Here is a 17,989-nt window from a genome sequence, read left to right as displayed (position 1 = left end):
TCACCATTTAATGATGCCCAGTTTACATTCCCGGAGGGTGGGTTTTCTCAGCAGGGAATCATCTGAGAACTTGGTGTATGGTACGAAGGGGCACTTAACAGTACTGCATCATGTCAAAAAAGCAATGAGCCGCATATTCTCTCAGCCTTTGAGCTAGGGACACTTTAATTTACAAGAGACTTGCTCCTCCAAAGTCTGGCCAAGAGTGGGCCATTTCATCTCATATTCAAGATATATATTGATCATACTCTGATAGAAAAAAAGATGCAAAATTCATTTTTAATAGTTGTCAGTGACAATAGCTTAGATGTAACTAACCACCAAATGGATTCCTGTATAGCTATTCCTGAATGGCTTTTTTGCTTTTCACCCAGTGTCTAGCAATCAGTGAAGGCATCACTATCAAAAAGGATAGAGGACAGGGAAAGGGAGTGGGAAGAGTAAAGTGTAGGGAAAATTGGGGGAGAAAATAAAGAACCAAGGAAATACACAGCAGTAGAGCACTGATGCTTGCATTTCAATAATTTGGCCTTCTGCTGACCACAAATTCCCTGAATGGAAGAAGGAAGACTTGTTAGCAAATTAGGTGTGCCTCTGCCCCCAAACACACGTACACACACACACACACACACACACACACACACACACACAACACACAGGAACATGTAAAGTGTATCTCAGCCCTATCTGTAAAAACTCATTCTTTTCAAGCCAGAAAAAGATTCTCAGTATAGGCTAAGACCTCAAATCTGTTCAATATCAAATTTGATCACTTGGTTTGATATTTCGATGTGAAATACAGGATGATTGGACAGGGCTCAGTGACATTGCTGCTTTACTCAACATGTTCACAATTTCTTTCCTTACCATTGCTTCTTAAGTCTGTAATTTTCTTCCAGATGTAATTTTTTCTTGCTGAATTATATCAATCAGTAGCTCATAAAGCGAAAATTTAGGAATAATAAAACTTTTTAGATGTTCGAGATGTCTTTAGTTTACTTCTTCCATGGTAAGTTAGGTAGATATAGAGTTTTAGGTAAAAGTTTATTTTCCCTGAGCACTTTAAAGTTGCTTCACGGTTTTTTGGCATCCATTGTCACTGAAAAAAATTGTTTTGTCATTCTAAATATACCTTTACAAGCAACGTGATTTTTCTCTCAGTTAGTGTTTAAGGTTTTCTTTTTGCCTGTTATGCAATTTCAATGTAAGATCCTTCAGTCTGAGGCTTTTGATCTCTCTTAAATTATAGAAAATACTTGGCCATGATCCCCTTTTTAGTATCTTCTTTCATCCCATTTGTTACATTCTTTCTTTCTGGAACTCCACTAGACACATGACAGAGCTCCTCAAACTGTATATCTCTTTCATATTCTCTATCTCTTGATGCTTCTGTGCTGCATTCAGAGTGATTTCTCAAGCCTATCTTCCAATTCGCTAATTTCTTCTTTGATGAGTATAGTCTACTGTTAACACATTGTTGATTTTTTTGGTAGAAGCCTTATTAAGATGCAATTCAAATAACATACAATTCACTCATTTAAAGCATATAATTCAATGGTTTTTAGTATATTCACAGAGCTGTGCAAACATCACCACAATTTTAGAGCATTTTCATCACTCTAAAAGAAATCATGTTCTTTATAGCTATCCCCTCACAAATCCTCCAAGCCCTAGGTAACCACTAATCTACTTCTATCTCTACGAATTTGTCTATTCTGGACATTTCATATGAATGGAATCATATAATATGTGAACTTTTGTGACTGGCTTCTTTCATTTAATAAAATGTTTAACATTTATCCATGTTGCATGTATTATATATCAGTACTTCATTTCTTCATAATGCCAAATAATATTCCATTGTATGGCTATACTACATATTATTTATCCATTCATCAGCTGATGAACATTTGGGTTATTTTTACTTTTTGGCCATTATAAATAATGCTGCTACAATCATTCATGTACAACATTTTTTGTGTGGACATATGTTTTCATTTCCTATGAATGGGATTGCTGGGTCATAGGGTAACTAAGTGATCTACTTTTTGAGGATCTTCCAGAATGTTTTCCAAAGTGGCTGTACCATTTTATATTCCCACCAGCAATGTATGATGGTTCCAATTTCTCCACATCCTTGCCAAGACTTGTTAATTATCTATCTTTTTTATTATAGCCATCCTAATGAATGCAAAGTCGTGTCTCATTGTGGTTTTGATCTGCCATTTGCGTATCTTCTTTGGAGAAATTTCTACTCAAATCCTTTGCCTTTTTTAATTGAACTAATTCTCTTTTCATTATTGAGTTGTAAGAGTTCATTATATAGCCCAGATATAGTCCCTTATAAGATATATGATTTGCAAATATTTTCTTCCATTCAGTGGGTTGTCCTTTCACTTTCTTGTTTGTGTCATTTGTAGCACAAAAGTTTCAGTTTTGGTGAAGCCAATTATTCTATTTTTTCTTTTGTTACTTGTGCTTTTGTTGTCATATTTAAGGAAGTTTGCCAAAGCCAAGATAATGATTTATGCCTATGTTTTCTTCTAAGAAGGTTATAGTTTTTGTTCTTACATTTAAGTATATGATCTACTTTTGCTAAATTTTTATATACAGTGTGCAGTATGGGTCCAACTTCATTCTTTTGCAGGAGGATAACCAGTTGTCCCAGTATTATTTATCGAAAAAACTATTCTTTCTCCCATTTAATTGTTTTGGCACCCTTGTCAAAATTCAGTTGACTATAAATGTGAAGATTTATTTCTGAACTCTTAATTCTATTCCATTGATCTATATCCATCCTTATGACAAAGTCATAATGTCTTGATTATTATTGCTTTATACTAAGTTTTGAAATCAGGAAACATGAGTCCTCCAACTTTGTTCTTTTTTTAAGATTATTTTAGTTGTTTTATTTTCCTTCAATTTTTAAATGAATTTTAGAATCAGCATGTCAATTTTTGCAAAAACCAGGTGGGAGATTAAAAGGGATACATTGAATCTATAAACCAATTTGGGAAGTATTACCATTTTACCAACATTAAGACTTCTGATCCATGTGCATGGGATGTCTTTTCATTTATTTAGACTTAATTGTTTTCAACTATGTAGCTTTCAGAGTAGTGTAAGTTTTGCCAGTTTTGTTCATTTTTTCAGAACCAACTTGTGATTTCATTAATTTTTGTCTATTTTTTCATTCTCTGTTTCATTCATTTCTGCTCTAATTTTTATTATTTCCTTCCTTATTCTTGCTTTAGGTTTAGTTTGCTCTTTGTTTTTCAATGTCTTAAAGTGGAAAGTGAGGTTAATGATTTGTGATATTTCTTTTTTAAAATACAGGCTTTAGCTGCATCCCATAAGTTTTGGTAGGATGTGTATTCACTTTCATTTATGTAAAAGTATTTTCTAATTTTCTTTTTGATTTCCTCCTTAACCCATTTATTTTCTTTAGCAGTGTGTTGTTTAATTTCTACATATTTATAGATTTCCTAAATATCTTTCTGATGTTAATTTCATTATGGTTGGAGAATGTATTTTGTATGATTGCAATCCTTTCAAATTTAATGAAACTTGTTTTATAACCTAGCATATGGTCTATCCTTGAGAACGTTCCATTTGAACTTGAGAAAAATATTTATTCTGCTGTTGACGCACAGAGTGTTCTCTAGATGCCTGTTATGTCTATTTTGTTCAAATCTTATATTGCCTTATTGATCTTCTATCTGGAATTGTGAATACCAAATTATGAAACTTCTTAAGCAAATTTCAAATTATGACTTTATATATATAATTTTGATATATTATATATATTTTTTTCTTCAAGTCCTGGTATTTCTTCCATAGTGTTATTAGTTCCCTAAAACAGGAATACTGTGCTACTAAAATGAAAAAGGAGCATAAGCTATCCTTTTTATAATTCAATTTAATGAATGAAAATAAGCCAACTCTCAAACTCATAAGAAAGCTGATTATTGCTTCAAATCATCCCTAGACCCCAAGTTCAAGCACCTATTGCATAAGCTAGTTTATATGTATAGGAATTCAGAATCCAAAATCTGAGAGGAAGATAAAAAAATGTCAACCTCTGACAGTGCTCCTCATCAAAATCATAACATAATGAAATCAGGTTGCCTTCTACAGAGGTAGCCTCCACTCTTTCTCCCTAAACTGAGTTTGCGAATGCTTCACTATTTAGACTAAGGTGCATCCTCATCTAACTAAAGGAATAGAGCAATTATTCAAATAATTTTCATCGCAATGTTAACTTTTAAAAATTTAATTCCTCTGTGCCACATGTGTCAGTGGAATCTTTAAAATATTTTTGTCTACCAAACAAACTGCATATGTATTAAGCAATAAGCAATTTGTTCTACTTATATTATTGCTATTTTTTGACCAATGTTAATCCAGGTTGTGAATGATTTATTAGCAATAAAGTTTATGAAAGTATTATGAAATCACATAAATAGTATAGCTATTAGAACTGTAAGGCCACTAATAAACAAGATTAAGTAATAATCTAGTCCCTTAGAACAGCAGTCCCCAACCTTTTTGGCACCAGGGACTGGTTTCGTGGAAGACAATTTTTCCACGGAATGGGAGGTAGGGGATGGTTTCAGGATGATTCAAGCACATTACATTTATTGTGCAGTCAAACCTCTCTGCTAATGATAATTTGTATTTGCAGCTGCTCCCCAGTGATAGCATCACCACCTCAGCTCCACCTCAAATCATCAGACTCTCATAAGGAGTGCATAAACTAGATCCTTCACATGCACAGTTTATAGCAGGACATGAGAATCTAATGCCCTCGCTGATCTGACGGGAGGTGGACCTCAGGCAGTGATGCGAGTGATGGGGAGCAGCTGTAAATACAGATGAAAATGTGCTCGCTCTCCCACCACTCACCCCTTGCTGTGTGGCCCTGTTCCTAACAGGCCATGGACTGGTACCATGGGGGTTGGGGACTGCAGTCTTAGAACATAGAACTCTTGGTTGCTTAATATTGGCCATCACAGAGACAGGATTCCACCTGTTCAAGTCAAATGCCATAGCCATCTGACTTGTGCTCTGAGAGCTACATATGGCTCAGTAGTCTTCTCAGGAATTCCTATGATGGCATCAGTGACCAAATTAAGCTGGAATTATAGCAACCTGGTCTTAATAAAATGAAAAATATACATTGTTTAGAAGCTCAGGTCAGCTTCATGGTTCCCAAACTGTGTGCCAAGACACTTCAGATTACTACAACAAATTTACAAGGGCACAATAGGATATTTTAAATTTTCTAGGGAAATATAGCAACATCTCTCTGATACTACATAAACTATAACTATTTAGTTGTTTGGATGTAAGTATTTAATAAACAAAACTGTTAGGAATTTGTTTGCACTTAGGAACACCATGAAAAAATTACTGAATCACTGTGACCTGAGAAAGTTTTACAACCTCTGAATTATTTATTTTAGTTTTCCCCTACAGCCTTAATTAAGAATAGCTGGATGAATTTCATTAGGCTTTGTGAAATATTAAAAGGAGCTCCAAGAACCTTTCTGGCTTCATGAGCCCAAGTTGATAACTGGTGAACTAAAGTGTCTCCAAAATCTCATCACTAGAACAAAAACATGTGTTACTTATAAGTGCATTCTTCACTGTGATATCGTTAAGACAATACAATACCTCCTTCTGCTCTTGACCAAACTTCCTAAGGAAACTTTTCTAGAGGTAGAGAATGAGAAAAGAGGGCAATGAAGTTGTTGTGTCACATTTGGAGAGACACTTTTTTCTTTCAATAAAAATTAAGCATCTACTGTGTGCCAGCACAGGTGTATGAAACAAACAGGCCTTGCCTAATATTCTAAAATCTAAATACTTAAAATAATGTCAGGTAATGGTAAGTGCCAGGAAGAAAAGCAAAACAGGGGATTGATAGTGTCTGTGGTGTGAGTTATGCTGCTTTGAAGAGGATTGTCAGGGAAGGCTTCTAATGAGGTGACATTTCAGCAGTGACTCATGCAGGTTATTGGAGAAAAAGGTTCCTGGACAAAGGAAAGAGCAGGTACCAAGGTAAGAGCACACATGATATTCCAGATAGGAGGTTGTGCCTATGTAGATGTACTTGTAAATAAAAAGAAAAAAAAAATAAGAAAAGCAGAGATCATTATGTTAATAGTGGTTATATCTGAGTGGTTGAATTATGGGTGATTTTTCTTTTCATCATTTTCTGTATTACATTTTAAACTTTATTTTATTGAAGTATAACACTCATAAAAAATGGCCAATTGTAAGTTTTTGTATATAGGTCAATTTATTACCACATATAGCCACCCATGTACTCACCAACCAGATAAAAAAATAGAACTTGCCAGCATCTCCAAACTCTTCATATTCCCTCTTTCCATCCTTCATACACTTACTTCTAGCATGATAGGTTAGTTTCAACTGGTTTTGGTATTGAGATAAATGGAATTATAAAATATGTACAGCTTGGGGGTTAGCTTCTTTCAAAATGCCTCTTTTGTCAATTAGAATAGAGTCTTTTGGGTTGAAGCATGCAAAATTTTCCCAATTCTTCTTCACAGCATCAGCACAAATTACTTTCAAATAACTACTTTTCATCAAGTGCATTCACACAGATGCACACTTTAACTTCACAAAACACAACGAAGCAGATATTCCTGTCATCATTATCTCCATTTTTGAGTGAGAAAAACAAAGCACAAGAGACTAGGCAGGTTGCCCATAGTCTCCCAGTGAGTTGTGAGTGAAGGGAGAATTCCGGGCTCCCACCTCTGAGTCTAGACCCCTTACCACCCGTTAGAGAGGAATATGCACATCTACCGTCCTCTCAATATGACGAATATAGCTTGATCCTCTATGGCATAGTGTGACACACAATGAATTCCACTTCTGGGTTAGAAAACATGACTTGACTACATTGTTAAGGGGGCAAATCTCTTGTGGAAATTCCCTTTGACCTGTACTGAGCAATGTAAGGAAAGGTTCAGATAATCTTGACCTCTGGTATGTGTGTTCCCAGTCTCCTCCTGCCTGATGTTCCATGGCTCTGCAGAGCACAGGAGACCTCATAATCTATGTCTTTAAGCCTTTGTCCTTGCTAACTTCCTTTTTTCCTCCCTCTGTCCCTCCCTTCCTTCTTTTCCTACCTCCTTCCTTCCTTCTTTCCCTCCTTCTACCAAAAGCTTATTGGAAGTCCACTATGCATTGTCCACTATCCTGGATACTTAACTATTCAGCATTAAATAAAAACATAGCCCCTGCCAGTGTGAAGCTTGCAGACTAGCTAATTAAGGTCATTTGTAAGAAAAAAAATCCCAAGTGTGATAAGTATTAAGTGCTTGTGCAGGAAACCTGGCCGAAATTAAGAGATAAATGTTTAATCAATGAATCAATGTTTGAATGAATGAAGAAATGAAGAGATGAATTGATTGACCTTTCAGATTTTATTACTCTGAGATTCTTACCATGGCAGGATAATTACACTTTTCTTCCAATTCCCATTCTCTATTCCTGTATTAGTGTGAGTGAAAAATGTTGAGGAAGAATTAGGCTCAATCTGTCAGTCAAAAAACTTCATAAGAAAATCAATTAAATAGCTCAAAATCATTTCTGTACTTTCAAGAAAAAAAGAAAGCAGCTGCCTGATGATATTTTTAATTGAATTCAGAAGCTATTACCTACGAGAACCTTTAATTTATTCTTACCCAGTCAATCGAAAACAATTTAAGCAAAGCAAAATCTGTTTTCTTCTAAGTTGCAACTGAGCTGAGAGCTGTCATGCCAAGTTTCACCCAGTGTGAATTTCAGCAGCTGAATGATAAACACCAGTAAAAGAAATCCTTTTCTAGAATGCCAGCAGGACTGCTTTAACCAAGCTTATGCTACTAGGCAACAATCTAAGAAAACCAATATTCTTTTGCTCATTATCCATCTAAAAGGCTAGAAAGGAAATTACATTCTTCTTAATAATTCCCCCATCACCCCATCCTGAATCCTCCCTTATCCATGAAAGGGTGAACATAGAAGTTTCAGAAATGCCAATTCTCATTAAAGTGGGGAAAGAGAGAGATCGCCTCCCTAAAGGAATGGACTTAATAATTTCATGTAGAAGTTTTACCTCCATATGGTAATTTACAGATGTAATGGGTGAAAGTGGCAGAAAATGAAGGCTGAACTGATGGGAGCCACAAACCTTAAACTGATGCTAATACAGTTAGCCATGTGGCAACCTGACCTCTACTGGTTCATTCATTCATTCATCAAAGGTGAGAGGCTTACAGTCTAATGTCTGGGTCGGAGAGGAAATAGGTCACAAACAAATAAAGAAGATAATCAATGATAACTGTGCCTTTAAGAAAATTCCAAAGATGATATGATAAAGAACACCTTGAGAAGCCTTATTAATGCAGTGGTTAAGAAAGAGCTCTTGGAATACTCTTCCGGTGTAAGGTTTACCATGTTGTAAATGTTTTCTGTGTTCTTTTTAAATTAGGTCTAACTATTGCCCTATCAGATTAGCTGATATAGATTCCCAAAAACTCGAGACTTACTCTATTTTCCAGCCAACTCATGATGAGTCTATGGAAAGGAAAAGAAGGGAAGGGAATCGGGGAAAGTCTTAACATGATAGCTGAAGTAAGCCAATACAAGAACACAAGGAGAAAATGCACTTCTTCCTTTGTGACCATGGAACAGGCAAAGATTCCTTAGAAAGGGTAAAAAAAAAAAAAAAGCAAGAACATTAAAGAAAAAATTGGACTTCATCATGATTCAAAGCTTTTGCACCTCAAATGATACTATTTAAGAAATAAAAAGACAAAGCACAGACTAGGAGAAAATAATATATATCCAAAATGTTGTCTGTGTGTGTGTGTGTATATGTGTGTGTGTGTGTGTGTATACATATGCTTATGTGTATATACATATATGTGTGTATCATATACTGATACATACCTGTAGGTATATGAAGAACTCTTATACATCAATAATAAGAAGACATATATTTAACTCAGGAGATGAAAGATCTCTACAAGAAATGCAGATGACACAAACAAATGGAAAAACATCCCATGCTCCTGAATCAGAAGAATTAATATCATTAAAATGACCATATTGCCCAAAGCGATCTACAGATTCACTGCAATCCCCATCAAAATACCAACATCATTCTTCACAGAATTAGAAAAAAACAATTCTAAAATTCATATGAAATCAAAAAAAGAGCCTGAATTGCCAAAGCAATTCTAAGCAAAAATAACAAAGCTGGAGGCATCACATTACCTGACCTCAAATTATACTACAAGGCTACAGTAACCAAAACAGCATGGTACTGGTATAAAAATAGACACATAGATCAATGGAACAGAATAGAGAAGCCAAAAATAAAGCCACATATCCACAGCCAACTGATCTTTGAAAGGTTGACAAAAGCATCTACTGGGAAAGAGCACCCTTTTCAATAAATGGTGCTGGGAAAATTGGATAGCCATATGCAGAAGAATGAAACTAGACTCCTATCTCCCACTATATACAAAAATCATCTCAGGATGGATTAAAGACTTAAACATAAGATCTGAAACTATAAAAATATAAGAAGAAAACTTAGGGAAAACTATTCTGGACATTGGTCTAAAGAATTCATGATTAAGACCACAAAAGCACAAGCAACAAAAACAAAAATAGACAAACGGAACTTAATTAAACAAAAAAATCTTCTGCATGGCAAAGAAATAATTAACAGAGTGAACATACAACTTGCAGAATGGGAGAAAATATCTACAAACTACACATCCAAGGAACTCAAACAACTCAAAAACAACAACTAAAACAACCCCATTAAAAAGTGGGCAAAGGACATGAATAGACATTTCTCAAAAGAAGACATAAAAATGCCCATAAAGCATATGAAAAATGCTCAACATCACTAGTCATCAGAGAAATGCCTATTAAAACCACAATAAGATATCATCTTACCCCAGTCAGAATGGCCATTATTAAAAAGTCAAACAATAACAGATGCTGGTGAGGATACAGAGGAAAAGGAACACTTACATGCCATTGGTGGGAAGGTAAATTAGCACAACCTCTATGGAAACCAGTATGGAGATTTCCCAAAGCACTAAAACAGAGCTACTATTCAATCTAGAAATCCCGCCGCTGGCTATTTACCTAAAAGAAATAGTTACATCAAAAAGATACCTGCACTTGTATGTTTATCACAGCGCTATTCACTATAGCAAAGATTTGGAATCAACATAATTGTCCAGCAATGGATGAATGGATATAGAAAATGTGGTCTATATCACAATGTAATACTATTCAGCCATATAAAAGAATGAAATCATGTTTTTTGCAGCAACATGGATGGAATTGGAGGCCATTATCTTAAGTGAAACAACTCAGAAAGTCAGATACCACGTTCTCACTTTTAAAAGGGAGCCAAATAATGTATACACAAGGACATAGAGTGTGGAATAATAGACCTTGGAGCCTCAGAAGGAGGGGAGGTGAGTAAGGGATGAGAAATTATTTAATAGGTGCAATGTACATTATTTGGGTGATCATTACACTAGAAGCCCAGACTTCACCACTATGCAAAAAAAGAAAAAAAAGAAAAAGAAAAAGAAAAAAACAAGAAGGCAAACAACACAATTTAAAAATGGACAAAAATATGAATAGGACCTTCATAAAAGAGGATACACAAATGGCCAACAAGCACATGAAAAATATACAACATCACGAATCATTTGAGAAGGACAAATTAAAAACCACAATGAGATAACCCTTCACACCTCTTAGGATGCCTAAGATTAAAAAGACTGACCAAACTAAGTGTTGGCAAGGATGTGGAAAACTGTAACTTTCATACACTGCTGGTGTACACACAGACTTGTATACAAATGTTCCCAAAAGCTTTATTTATGATAGCTAAAAACTGGAAACAGGCCTACTGCCCATCACAGGTGACTAGATGAACAAGTTGTGTTGTGTTTATATAGTGGAATACAGCAATAAAATGATGAACTAATACATACAACATGATGAATCTCAAAAACATGCTGAGAAAAATAATCCAGGCACCGAAGTACATGTTATATGATATCATTTACATGAAAGTCCAGAAAAAAGGAAAGCTAATCTGTCATGATAAAAAGCGGATTATTGCTTGCCTAGGGCAGGGAGTCAGAGAAGCTTAACTGCAAAGGGTCATGAGGGAACTTTTAGGGGTAATGGAAATGTTCTACATCTTAACTATGGTGGTGGTTACACAGATATATACATTTGTCAAAACTCATAAAAATGCACACTTATAAGGAGCAATTTTATTGTATATAAACAATAATAAAGTTGATTTTTTAAAACTGGCTTTTCCCAAGAAGTAGTCCTAATACTTGTTCATTGCACTGGTATATGTGTGTGTTCATTAGACCAATTCACAGTATTTGAAATTAGTAAAGTAGGCAGACAATGATAGTCACCACATAGTCACTAACGCAGTTTTACCAAATTTACCACACCAGTCTTGAAAGATGGTCTGTGAACAGAGAAGTTTCTGTGGTCCATAAGATTGTAGAAAGACTCAATATTCTACCTATACATTCACATTATATATCGCCATAAAAATAGTTCAGAAAGTCCTACAGTAAATAAATATTTACTTTTGCCAGCCTTTCTTAACTTATCGGATCAAGGAATACATAGTGGAACACAGTTTAGTTCAATTAGTTCATAAATGTCAATCTGGAGGGAAGTTTCTAACTCGGTTCCACTTAGAGTTTTTAATCTTCAACATGTATGTCAAATCTCAAATAGGGTGATTTATTATGTAGCGTTTTTCACATGTATTTGAGCATGGTCTGTTTTTTCAGCTGCATCTTGCCAAAATGGTGTTCAATTCCATTTTCTTCCAGAAGCAATTTTCTAGGGGTCTATCCTTATAAACGACTTGGCCAAATGGCAAAAACATAATTATCAAATTTTCAGATAACATAAACTAGTTTTTTTTAAAAAAAATGGGCAATATGATAGAATTTGAACTCACTAAGATCTGGACAGGCAAGATTGTTGAGATTTAAAAACAAATTCTACTGGGGTTGAAAAATAATCTGTTAAGTGTATATGTTTTCTGGGGGTATGGGGAAGACCAGGCCTTGGAATTTTAGTTGACAGTAAATTCAACCAAAAGTATGTTACTGCATCAAAAGCCAATTCAACCCTAGTCTACAAAATTAAGAGAATGGTATCAAGAATAGTAAGTAAGAGAATCATTGTAGCTAAGCACCACTATAAATCTACAAGCCAGTGAAAGGTCTGTGGATGATGTCAAAGGAAAAAGGTGCAAAGTCTGAGGAAAAGAATACACAGGAACCATGGTAATGGCCTCCAAATATGTGGGGAAATTTCATGGAATGTCATGAAGGTGTCTTGATAGCCAGCTTCTAGGCCCATTTTTTAAAGCTCTGGTTGCACCTAACTAGGACTCTCTTAATTGAAAGGGAAATTTGTTCACAAGTCCACAGGGAAGATCAGGTTTAATAAAGATGAAGGGGGCTCTGGGACAGGGAGCCAGAAGCCCGGCAGGGCCACACACAGGAGCAATCTGGTCCCCAACCCCCACCACTGTGACTAATGAGGAATGACCAGACTTGCCCTCATGTTCTTGCAGTTGCAGCCCTCACTCACGATTCAAAATCCCGTTAAAGAACATTCAATAAGTCAGACCAAATCATGCATCTGGTCCTGGCTGTAAGAGGGGATGAAGAAAAGAAAGGTTGCAGCATCTTTCGTGGGAGGTGAACACAACCTCTTCTATGACAAAACACAATAGGGGTGCTCCCCCAAAAGAAATAAGAGTGCTTCTTGCAAGCTAGAAGTTTCAGCCAAAACTACTAAATGTTAGATGAAGAAACTAGAAGCGGCTGGACTTGTTTTGAGTTCCTCCAGAGGACAAAACTAGAAAAAATGAGGCAGATGGAATGCAGTCAATAACCTAACTTAAAAGAATTTAGTAGCAGTTCTTACTGTACCAGAAGAAAATAAAGATCCCTTACCAGATTGGGAGCACCGTGTCATCTTAGCTATAACAGCAGCAATGAGATGGCTGTTGGTTTGGGACACCATACAGAGTCTCCTACTTGGAGAAGCAGTTTATGCTAAATTAACTCCAATCAAAGATTCTTCCCCAGTGTGGGAAAGGCAACGATTATTCAGACTCATTCAGTGAAAACTTAAAAATCAGTAATGAGCAAACAAGGAAATTTTAAAAGTGACCTTAGAGATCATCTAGAACAAAAAAAAATTTCATCGACAGGAGAACCGAGACCTGGAGAGATAAAAGGATTTTTCCCTCCAAGAGCTCTCAGTGAGCGAATATCAAAGGAAATGTGGAACCTAGCATCTCGATGCCCTCAACCTACCCTTCTCTGGTATAAAATACTGCTTCCTTTCTTAACTGAACAATTTCACTTAGTAATAGATATATAAAACTTAGAAAAATGTATCCAACTAGAAAGAAATCCCCGAATCTACCTATTATTAGTAGAATTAATGTGAACACGGGAAAGTGCACTCATATGGGGGAGAGGGAAGAATTTGAAAGGGGAGAAGGAGACAAGATAAAAAATTTATTCAAACCTAAATGAATTTATTTTTCTGATGTAATCTCTAAATTACCGACATGTCCTTTGTTTTGATGCTAACCTTTTCTGGTAATTAAAGTTTTGGTGTTTAAAAAAAAATGCCTTTGACTACTAGCAAGACCTCAGGAAAATGTCACTGTGAAGGCGAATTATTTTCATGTGCTTAGCGAACTTTTTGATTGATGAAAAATCAATACTTCACCAATTCTTCTTGCAGGTGTTGTTTGTCTGATATGTCTCCTATGTCATCCAGATGCAACAGTTTAAACACTACTTTAATGAGAAAAATAGCCTGTGGCTGATCTGGAACTGCCTTAAATGGATTTGTAGCTGATAAGAAGTTTGCTTGAAATGTTTTTTGAAGGACAAATCCATTATTCGTTGCCACTTTTTTTAAGGTCCATCAAGAAATTAGCTTAATTATTCTTTTGGTTGCCAGAAGAGAGCAAATCTTCCTTTCTTGAGAAAGAAGGGCAAATGCCATTATTCACTAGGTTTGAGCAATTCTTTCATAAATCAGAATACTTAAATTGGTAGATGAAACCATTAGACACTTTTCTGTGAAAGATAGAGTACATGACATTAATTCTGCCTCCTCAATGTAGAGGAAGAAGAAAAATAAGAGTTTCCTTAAAGGCTGTGTCAAAATATCGAGATAAAATGTAGAAACCTTAGCCATTCGCAGATTTCATGAATATGTCTAATAACTCTGTTGCCTCCTATCTCCTTTCAAATTAATGTGGGGTATAGATTCTTCAATGCATCTTGAAATACAGTGTCTATTAGCAGTCAAGGATGGGTTAGCATGACCCAGAAACACTCATTTAAAAGAAAAACAAGAGAAAAATGAGAAGGAAGAAGAAAGGACATTAATGGACAGGGAAAAAAAGCCATCCAAAAATTAGAGCCTCTCGTCACTATTACTGTTCTCTCCATACAGGTCCATAATTCCACAGGTAAGAAGGGCTATCATAGCTCCTTCTTGGCTAGCTCAGTTTCCTTTGAGTAGAGGTTACACAGGACAAGTTTCCAGCCAAGCTTGTGAACAGCCAACGTCTTTCTCATTTTAATGTATTTACCTCGGGGGAAGTTGGTCATCACCTTTCTTTAGATCCGTGATGTTTCAAGAGGAAATGCTCCTACTGAACTAACTCTGGAAGCCATCTGGGAGGAACATTGTTTGCACAGCACTTTCCAAAATAGTAGCATGGCAGGCTTCCCAATCCACAGCCACAACATCCTGTGGGATCAGCTGAGCCTTTGAAAAAGCTAACAACCAGCTTGAAGAATTAGAACAATTTGGGGTGGGGGTACTCAAGACAGCAAAACTTTTGTTCCTAGCATCTAGAACAGTGGTCTTACATCACAATCCAGATAGATCCGAAACGAAAGTTTGACCCCCAAAATACCTCGCTTACCACAAACATGTTATTTTCCTCTATTTCATTTTAATGCTTTTTGTGACCCATTAAGCTGATTTCATGATCCTCTAATTAGTTACAACCCACAATCTAAAATGCACTGCTCTAGAACATGGGGAACTTCTCTCCTGATCTCGAGTCATTTCAAATGGTCCCGTTTTAAAGATTCTACAGTAATGCTGCCCATTAGACCCGCCTGAGAGTTAGGAACCAATCCTCTAGTCTAGAGCAACTAGTGAGAAAACCTACAAGTTCCTTTGTTGAAATACGCTTTTTGAAAAAATCTCTCCTTGCAAAGTTATTTTACATATAAATTTGCCAGTAAATAGGCTGTTTATCAGTTTGCCATACTCAGTACATGATGATGTATGAAGCACTTTACAATCTGTTTTTCCACTTGAGTGGCAGAATTCCTAACAGCCGGGAGGCCTGAGCAGCTTGGCCTCCTGCCATGGACACCGTGTCACATCAGGGTTATTATAGAGCTGCCTCAGGCTGCGTGACCTTTCCCCTAGTAAGAAGTATTTCCATGAACAGAAACTAGAAGCCTGAGAGCTGACGCATGGAAAGTTATTGCTGCTCTGCAGCAGTGACCGTTCACCTACTAAACTTCCCCTTGTTGACTCCACTGCCAGGTGCCCCGCCCAGGCTGTGGGTGTGGGACTGACCTCTCACACACTTGGCCTGCTGGAAAGAGGCCCAGCATCTGCTTAGCTTCCTCAAGACAGGCTGTTTCTTCCTTCCAACATAATGGTGATTAAAAACTGTACGTGGTGGAGAATAACTTCACTTTTATTTTTAAATAAGAAGTGAAAACAATCCCTTTGCTTTAAAACACATTGCATTTTGAGGAACCTATCTGTCGGAAGAAGAGGTGAGAGAATCCTAGTGTTCAAGGAGTGAAAAAGAATGAAAAAAGGGGAACCCAAACCTTTTCTATTTGCATTTCTCCTTTGCACTTGGCACTAACTGTTGAAACACAGCCAGGCCCTTTTTGTCAATCAAGAACGTAAATGTTACCCAAATTCAGCACTGTTAGGTCCTCAAGTTTATTTTCAAAGTGGAAAAACTAAAGGAGGAAAGGAAGTGTGTGTCTGTGTGATCGTTGCTAAAACTGAAGACAGCCTACTTTTCTCTCTGGCAAAGTCTAACCCATGCTTGAGAGGACATCGGGTAAAATAAATGTCGTTTAAGAAAAACAGACCATTGAGTTTCCTGCATCTGGTTTGTTTTTGAACTCAGTTTCACACAGTTGCCTGTTTTGGCCAACAGGGCATTCTTACTTCTAAAGTGCCAGAAAGAGTGATGGAAAAAAAAAAAAAATCTTACAATCCTCAAGCCCCAGAAAAGTATGGCAAAGATTTCTGTATAAACTGAGATTTAGAAAACCCTTTTTTCCTACTAGCTATGTGACTTAGGTGACTTTACTCCTCTAGCTCTGTTTTTCCTCTGCAAGTGAAAATGTTGGATTCAATGAATGGTTTGTATGTTTGCCACTGACAGTTTCTTTAAGGGACAGTTCTTCCAAATGGAAAAAGCGGGGTGGAGGCAGGGTGCTGCTGCAGGCCAGGACACCCCACTGGAGGTTGCTTGGACCCCCACCCAGCTCAGGGATAACAAGAGTTGCATCTCCCAAACTTAATTCACTTATTCATCGATTTCTAGAGTGCCGTGTTGAGTGGAATCCCAAGTCCATGCCAGACCAAATAGGAAAACATATTATGATCTATTATTAGTGGTGGCAGCCACAGTTGGAGAGGGAGGGCTAACCAATTGCACAATATGTAATTGCTTAAACTAGTATTTTCAAACAAACAAAAAAATTTTAGCATGACATCTGGGTATGTGTTCTTTTACTGCCAAACATGTAGACATAACAATGCATTGCTCATACTAACAGGCCTGTGCCCATAAATTGATTGAATTAGCCAGGTAGTAAGGAATATTTGTGCAACTGACTGAATGTTCCCATTTTTACCTGGATAGTCAGTGATGATGATACGGCTTTGACCACCCCTGCCCTGGGCTAAGCAAAGAAATCATGAGAAAGAAAAAATGAGAAAGTGACCTCTAAAATTTGTCTTTCTGATGACCTGGTGCTGATCATGACCTTTTTACTGTCTGGAACCCCAGAAAAATTTGTCTAAGGCAGCCAACCAATGCTACACAAACCAAGGCTGGACCTTGGCAAAACCTGGAGTTTTCTAAGAGAAAGAATTTTATGTGGACTCTGTGTGTAGAGGGAGATACAGGGAGAAGAAATGTCCTGTTCAGTGATAATCTCAGGAAATGTATACAATGATCAGCAATGGGAAAAAAGGAAGAAGGCAGAGAACTAACTGGAAGCAAAGTTTCAGCCGGCAGTGGCTCAAGAGCAACTCACAGAAAACGATGGGCAGGAATGATAAGGGAGAGAAACTGATTGCAGGCTCCTCAGGTTTTGAGTCTCCAAGCCTCTCGGTATGCCCAAGGGGGTTAGAAATAGAAGGCAGGAGAGCTGCTGATCGATTTTCCTGTCCTGATTCTGCCTTCCAATTGGGTCAAAAGCCTGTTTTGAACAGATATTTGCCAAATTCTTCTACCTGTTCTCTTGCTACGTCTATTTTCATTTCAACTTTTGGAGTAATATTTATCTTCTCTACAATTAAGAAGTAATGCCTATTTCATTGTTTAACATTTGTAAACGCATTTAAAAAGCAAATGTAAATACTAGTAATTTTGTCACTCAAAAATAACCACTATGGACAATCTGGTGTATTTTCTTTAAGCATACATTTGTACATATGTTTGTGCATATAACATTCAAAATATTAAACATATGTAGGGCCGGGCGCGGTGGCTCACACCTGTAATCCTAGCACTCTGGGAGGCCGAGGCGGGCGGGTTGTTTGAGCTCAGGAGTTCGAGACCAGC

This window comes from Propithecus coquereli, unplaced genomic scaffold (genome assembly GCF_000956105.1).
Source record: "Propithecus coquereli isolate 6110/MARCELLA unplaced genomic scaffold, Pcoq_1.0 Scaffold108, whole genome shotgun sequence".
Classification (NCBI taxonomy): domain Eukaryota; kingdom Metazoa; phylum Chordata; class Mammalia; order Primates; family Indriidae; genus Propithecus; species Propithecus coquereli.
The sequence above is the reverse complement of the archived record's forward strand: the minus strand, read 5'-3'. Positions refer to the sequence as shown.